The following is a 6,399-nucleotide window of genomic DNA, read 5'->3' as shown; positions in this document are numbered from 1 at the left end:
TCTTGATCTGCAATTAAATGCTCTACCACATAGCTAAGGACCCATGTTGTCTAAATAGGATGTCGAGGTTCAAATTATCATAGGGACATATAAAGTGAGTGTATTTATCGTCAATTATATATATATATCTATTAATTATAAATCAAGGGATGAGTCATTGGCTCCGTCCCAATTTAATTATCATTCCTTCCTTTTTTGGCCGTTCTAAAATAATTGATCGAGTTGAAAAGTTAAAAGAAGATAAATGCATATTTTCATATATACCTTTTAAGTTTTTTTAAAAAAATAACATTTTAAATATGAACGATGCATTAATTAGATATCCCCTTAAAAAGTCTCACTCCTATACTATTTTTATGGGAAGAGGAAAAATATAAATATATTTCAATAAAGCAAAATTAAAATCAAGTTGAGGGCCCTACCGGGGTCGAACCGGTGACCTCTTGATCTGCAGTCAAATGCTCTACCACTGAGCTAAGGACCCGTGCTGTCTAAATAGGAGGTCGAGATTCAAGTTATCATAGGGACATATGGAATGTATGAGTATATTTCTTGTCAATTTATATATATATATATATATATATATATATATATATATATATATTATAAATCAAGGGATGAGTCATTCACTCCATTCCAATTTAATTATCATTCTTTCCTTGTTTGGCCGGCCCAAAATAATTGTCTCAGTTGAAAAGTCAAAAGAACATAAATGCATCTTTCCATATATACCCTTTAAATTTTCAAAAAAAATAACATTTTAAAAGGGGACAAATGGAATGGCCATCTTTCCATATATACCCTTTAAATTTTTTAAAAAATAACATTTTAAAAGGGGACAAATGGGATGGCAATGGAGCGGGGATCTCATTCCCCGTCTGTTTAATTTTTTCACCCCCATAACGGCCACAAAACCCCATCCCTGCTCCATTTACATAATTGATTTCCCAAAATTGTCTCAAACGCCCCGCGAGGTGGGAATTTTTGCCATACCTAATATATATACTTAACCTATTTTAGTAATTTATCATAATGTGTAATGATAATTAATAAATTAATAGTATATTCGGGGAGCGGCAACCATCCCTCTAAACCGCCCCAAAACCCGTCGGATTTTTCAAAGCAATTCCTATCCCCGCTCCCATTTACATAATTGGTTCTCTGAAACCGTCCCCAAATTGGTGGGGATTTTTTGAAATCCCTAGGACAATGCATTAATTGAATATCTCCTTAAAAAGTCTTACTCTCATACTATTTTTATTGGAAGAGAAAACGTATACATGTATTTCAATAAAGCAAAATGGAAATCAAGTTGAGGGCTCTGCTAGGTTTGAACCAGAGGAGCTCTTAATCTACTGTCAAATGCTCTACTACTGAGCTAAGGACCCATGTTGTATAAATACAAATAGGATAGGTTTAAGTTATCATAGGGACATATTGGTATATGAGTGTATATATATATGTTTAATTGACAAGAAATACACTCATATACCAATTTGTCCCTATATATATATATATATTATAAATAAAGGTTGAGTCATTCACTCTGTCCCAATTTAATTATTCTTCTTTCCTTTTTTGACCGTCCCAAAATAATTGTCTTAGTTAAAAAGTCAAATTTAGATAAATACAACTTTCCATATTTCCCTTCAAGTTTTTAAAAAATTATTCCCTTCAACTTTCCATATATTCACTTCAACTTTCCATATATTCCCTTCGATTTAATTATTCTTCTTTCCTTTCAAGTTTTCAAAAAATTAACATTTTAAAAACGATCAATGCATTAATTGGATATTCCCTTAAAAAGTCTTACTTCCATACTATTTTTATGGGGAGAGGAAAAGTATACACATATTTCAATAAAGCAAAATGAAGGAAAATGGAAATTAAGTTGAGGGCCCCACTGAGTTCGAACCGGTGACCTCTTGATCTGCAGTCAAATGCTCTACCACTGAGCTAAGGACCCGTGTTATCTAAAAAGAAGGTCGAGATTCAAGTTATCATAGGAACATGTGGGGTGTATGAATATATTTCTTGTTAACTAAAATATAGGGTAAAGTGCAATAAACCCCTCCAACTATAGTCCTATGAACAAATAACCCTCTTAAATTATTAAAGATGCATTTAACCCCCCTCAACTTAGGGGTTTGGTGGCAATTTACCCAATTCGACTATTGGCAAATTTTTTGGCCGTTAAATTGTGTCCTGAGTACCATATTTAAATTAAATGACCATTCAACCCTTATCATACAAAAATACCATACTACCTTTATATTATAAAAGATTGTTACCCACTTAACCAAAAATCCCTAATTCCTTAACTCAGTTTATGGATATTTCTATCCTCTTCACCGAATTTTGTCTCTCTTCTCCATCTCCATTGAAGACCAAAAAGCAGAGCTTTATCCCTACACCAAACCGAGAGTGGCGTCTACACCATGAACAACCCACATCTTGCATCAAATCCGATCAACACCAATATATTCATATATTGCTTGTCGAAACTCAAAGAACCAAGTACTCACCTGCAATTTCTAGTTTTGTTCTCACCATCGAAGCATGGATGCCATCAATGGATTGGAGTGGGATGATTTGGTCATTGGCATGGCAGATGGTTGTATTTAAGGCCAAGAAATAACTTTTCAAAGAGAGGGAGAAAAATGCTGGTTAAGAGGCGATGGAGGTTGAGAGAGAGAGAGATGGTGCATCACCTCCTTGATAATCTCATAATTTTAGACCTCTTTGGAAACCGATTGACCGGTGCAATTCCCTCCGACATAAGTAAATTGAGTTACACTATAGTCAACTTCTCTGCTAAACAAATCTCCGACGTAATTCTCACTTTTTTCATCAGCTTTATCCCTCATGTATATATATACATATATATATATATAGAGAGAGAGAGAGAGAGAGACAGTACCACACCCTTCGCAAAATTAAAAGACTGAACGATAATATATATATATATATATATATATAGACAAAGAGATATAAAGGATTGAAAGGGAATATTGTAAGTTCAGTGAGAGATCGAGCAAGATGGCCTGAAAAGGAGTTGGGATTTTTTTTGGAAAGAGAAATCAGGCAATGTTTGTGTGGGTTTGGGTCTACAGTAATAAAAATGGCAATATGGTCTTTAAGCTTCCAAAGGTTGAATGAGAGGGGTAAAATAGACTTTTCCAATTTTCGGGGAGAGGAGATAACCGGAAAAACCTTCTCTATCCTAAGACTATACAAAGACCATAGTTGAGGGGGGTTATTTGTAATTAAGGGGGGTTAGTTGCACTTAGGGTATAGCTGAAGGGGGTTTACTGTACTTTATCCTTATATATATATATATATATATCAAGGGGTGAGTCATTCTCTAGTTCCAATTTAATTATCATTCTTTCCTGTTTTTTTTTTTTTTACCATCCCAAAATAATTATTCGAGTTGAAAAGTCAAAAGAACATATATACTGTTTAAGTTTTTTTTTTTTTAAAGTAACATCTTAAAAAGGAACAATGCATTAATTAGATATCTCCTTAAAAAGTCTTACTTCCATACTATTTTTATGGAAAGAGGAAAAGTATACATATTTTTCAATAACGAAAAATGAAACTCAAGTTGAGGGCCCTATCAAGTTTGAACCGGTGACCTCTTGATCGCAGTCAAATGCTCTACCACTTAGCTAAGGACCCGTGTTGTCTAAATAAGGGGTCCAAGTTTAAGAGGTCCGAGTTCAAGTTATCATAGGGATATATGGGGTGTATGAGTGTATTTTTTGTTAATTAATATATATATATATATATATATATATATATATATATGAGTGTATTTTTTGTTAATTAAAATATATATTTTTTGTTAATTAAAATATATATATACAATATATATATATATATATATATATATATATTAATTAACAAAAAATACACTCATACACCCCATATGTCCCTATGATAACTTGAACTTGGACCTCTTAATATATATATATATATATAATCAAGGGGTGAGTCATTCGCTTCGTTCCAATTTATTATCCTCCTTTCCTTTTTTGGTCGTCCCAAATAATTGTCTTAATTGAAAAGTCAAAAGAACATAAATGCATCTTTTCATATATAACCTTTAAGTTTTAAAAAAAAAAAAAAAAAAAAAAAAAAAAAAAAAAAAAAAAAAAAACATTTTAAAGGAGACTATGCATTAATCGGATATTCCCTTAAAAAGTCTTACTCCCATATTATTTTTATTTGGAGAGGAAAAGTATACATATATTTCAACAAAGAAAAATGAAAATCAAGTTGAGGGCTCTTTCGGTTTGAACCAAATGCAAAGAGACTATAGCATAGTAGATATAAAATAGAGGCGAGAGAGTACAATGTAGAGATTTTGAACCATGACAAAATGTAAAAAGTGTGTTTATATACTTTTGTAATTAGTTTCAGAAAATTGGTAGCCAACCCTAATAGTTTAAAATAGTTAGTATTTTTTAAATTATACAAAATTAAGTAGTGAGATTTTAAAATTTTCCATTTAGTTATCCTTTTCTCCTTTTTTGACGGTCCCAAAATAATTTTCTAATTTAAAAATTCAAAAGAAGATAAAAGCATCTTTCTATACATACCCTAAGTTTTAAAAAGTCTCACTCCCATACTATTTTTATGGGAAGAGGAAAAGTATACATATATTTCAATTTTGGAAAATGGAAGTCAAGTTGAGCCCCTACCAAGTATGAACCGGTGACCTCTTGATCTACGGTCAAATGCTCTACCACTGAGCTATGAGCTAAGGACCCATGTTGTTTAAATATGATTTTTTTCATAAAAAAAAATCATATTATGTGTTTGGAAACACCAAATTAACGCCACTAAATTTCCTTCTACTTTAGTTCTTTAATGCCAATTCAGTGCTTTCGAATAGGGTAAAGTGCAAATATATATATATATATATATATATATATATATATATTGAAGATGCAAGAAATTCATTCCCTCTTTCTCTCTCTAGAATTCTTACACTTCAACCAAAAAAGATCCCCCTCTCTTTCCATTCCTTCCCTTATTTATAGATATTTACAAGATATTTACAAATATTGACTGATTGCTGGATCTGGGCCTGTTCTTCCATAAGTCCTGGTCACCTTTGATGGGCTTACTCGCGTTCGGCCCATATGGCAGTGTCTTTATATGGGCTGAACCAGCTGTACGGACCGGATGTAGTGCTTGCAAGTCAGATCCGGCCCATGTCGTCCTGGGCCTCCTCAACTGCCCCCATAATTGCCCCTTATTTAATAAGGGGTAATTATTGATGGCGTCTCATCATGACGTTGACGGCTCGAGAGAATCACGTGGGGGAACGGACGGTCAGATCCAGAATCAATGTTCCGGGGCTTGAGGAATTTCTCGCATTCCCGACGCTTCGACCCTCGGGCCCCCCTCGCCTTTATAAGGCTCTAGAATACCACTTCACGTCCTTTTACCGTCTCCATCATCAGTCAAATCTCTCCCTTTCTAGAACGGTGCTAAGCTTTTTCTGGTGAAATCCTTCAAGAGTCATTCTTCCAGCGATCTTGCAGTCCTCTGAGGTTAGTTTTGTTCCTTTCTTACTTTCGGCAGGCTTCCATTTACCCCCTTTTTAGATCCTTCAAGCACTTCCACCATGGTTGTAGATCTGGATGTTCTTCGTATGAGACTTAGGCTTCCTGATAACATCGAAGTTAGGGTTTGCCCTCAGGATGTTAACATTATGACCAGTGCCGGCCTCCTGCCCGGCGAAGTCTTATTCACGAACCTTCAATTGAATGTTGTTAGGTTCCCTCTGCACCCTTTCTTTAGTTATGTCTTCAATAGATTGGGGATATCCCCCCTGCAGGTCAACCCCAACTTCTTTAGAATCATATCCGTTATGCTCTTGTTGATGCGTGACAGAAATCTGGACCTTGACCTCATAGACCTTCTTCTGTGCTATAAGGTCAGTAAGATCCGTACTAACGAACCCTTCTACCACCTCTACCCGTTCGAGAAGATGTCCATATGTACGGACACAATAAAATCTGAAAAGGGTTGGAGGGATAGCGTCGTGGGCATTAGTGGGGCTTGGTCTTCGCCGGCTGCAGAGGGTTACCTAATCCCGAGCGCCTTTGGTGTCTGTTCTGTCTCCTCCTATAAGAAATTCAAATCTCATAAACATGATTGCCCCTGTGAAACATGCGTTCCCCGTTTTTGTACTTTCTTATGCCGTTCCTTAGGAATACCTTGTGATGACTTGAGCTACAGTGTTTGCAGGGATAGGAGTAATTACTTGAAGAAATACGTTCTGAACGATATTCCTTCCTGCTCAGATCTCCTCACTTCAGACAACCTCTTAGCGCTCTCATCACTCGGCTACAACATGAGCAGGCTTCAGATTCCTTCTTTTGG

General features: G+C 35.1%; 2 non-coding genes across 2 annotated transcripts; both read right to left on the bottom strand.

Annotated features, from left to right (window-relative positions):
* Positions 1-412: 412 nt before the first annotated feature.
* On the bottom strand, positions 413-484 carry TRNAC-GCA (transfer RNA cysteine (anticodon GCA)). The gene has a single exon. It is a non-coding gene; the product is annotated as a tRNA-Cys (tRNA).
* Positions 485-1,894: 1,410 nt separating this feature from the next.
* Positions 1,895-1,966, bottom strand: TRNAC-GCA (transfer RNA cysteine (anticodon GCA)). Its single transcript has one exon. It is a non-coding gene; the product is annotated as a tRNA-Cys (tRNA).
* Between the last annotated feature and the right edge of the window lie 4,433 nt (positions 1,967-6,399).

The sequence above is a fragment of the Cornus florida genome, unplaced genomic scaffold, assembly GCF_030987335.1.
Source record: "Cornus florida cultivar Cherokee Brave unplaced genomic scaffold, ASM3098733v1 CherokeeBrave_3.0.0_Hap2_Chr03, whole genome shotgun sequence".
Lineage (NCBI taxonomy): Eukaryota > Viridiplantae > Streptophyta > Magnoliopsida > Cornales > Cornaceae > Cornus > Cornus florida.
The sequence above is the reverse complement of the archived record's forward strand: the minus strand, read 5'-3'. Positions and strand labels throughout refer to the sequence as shown.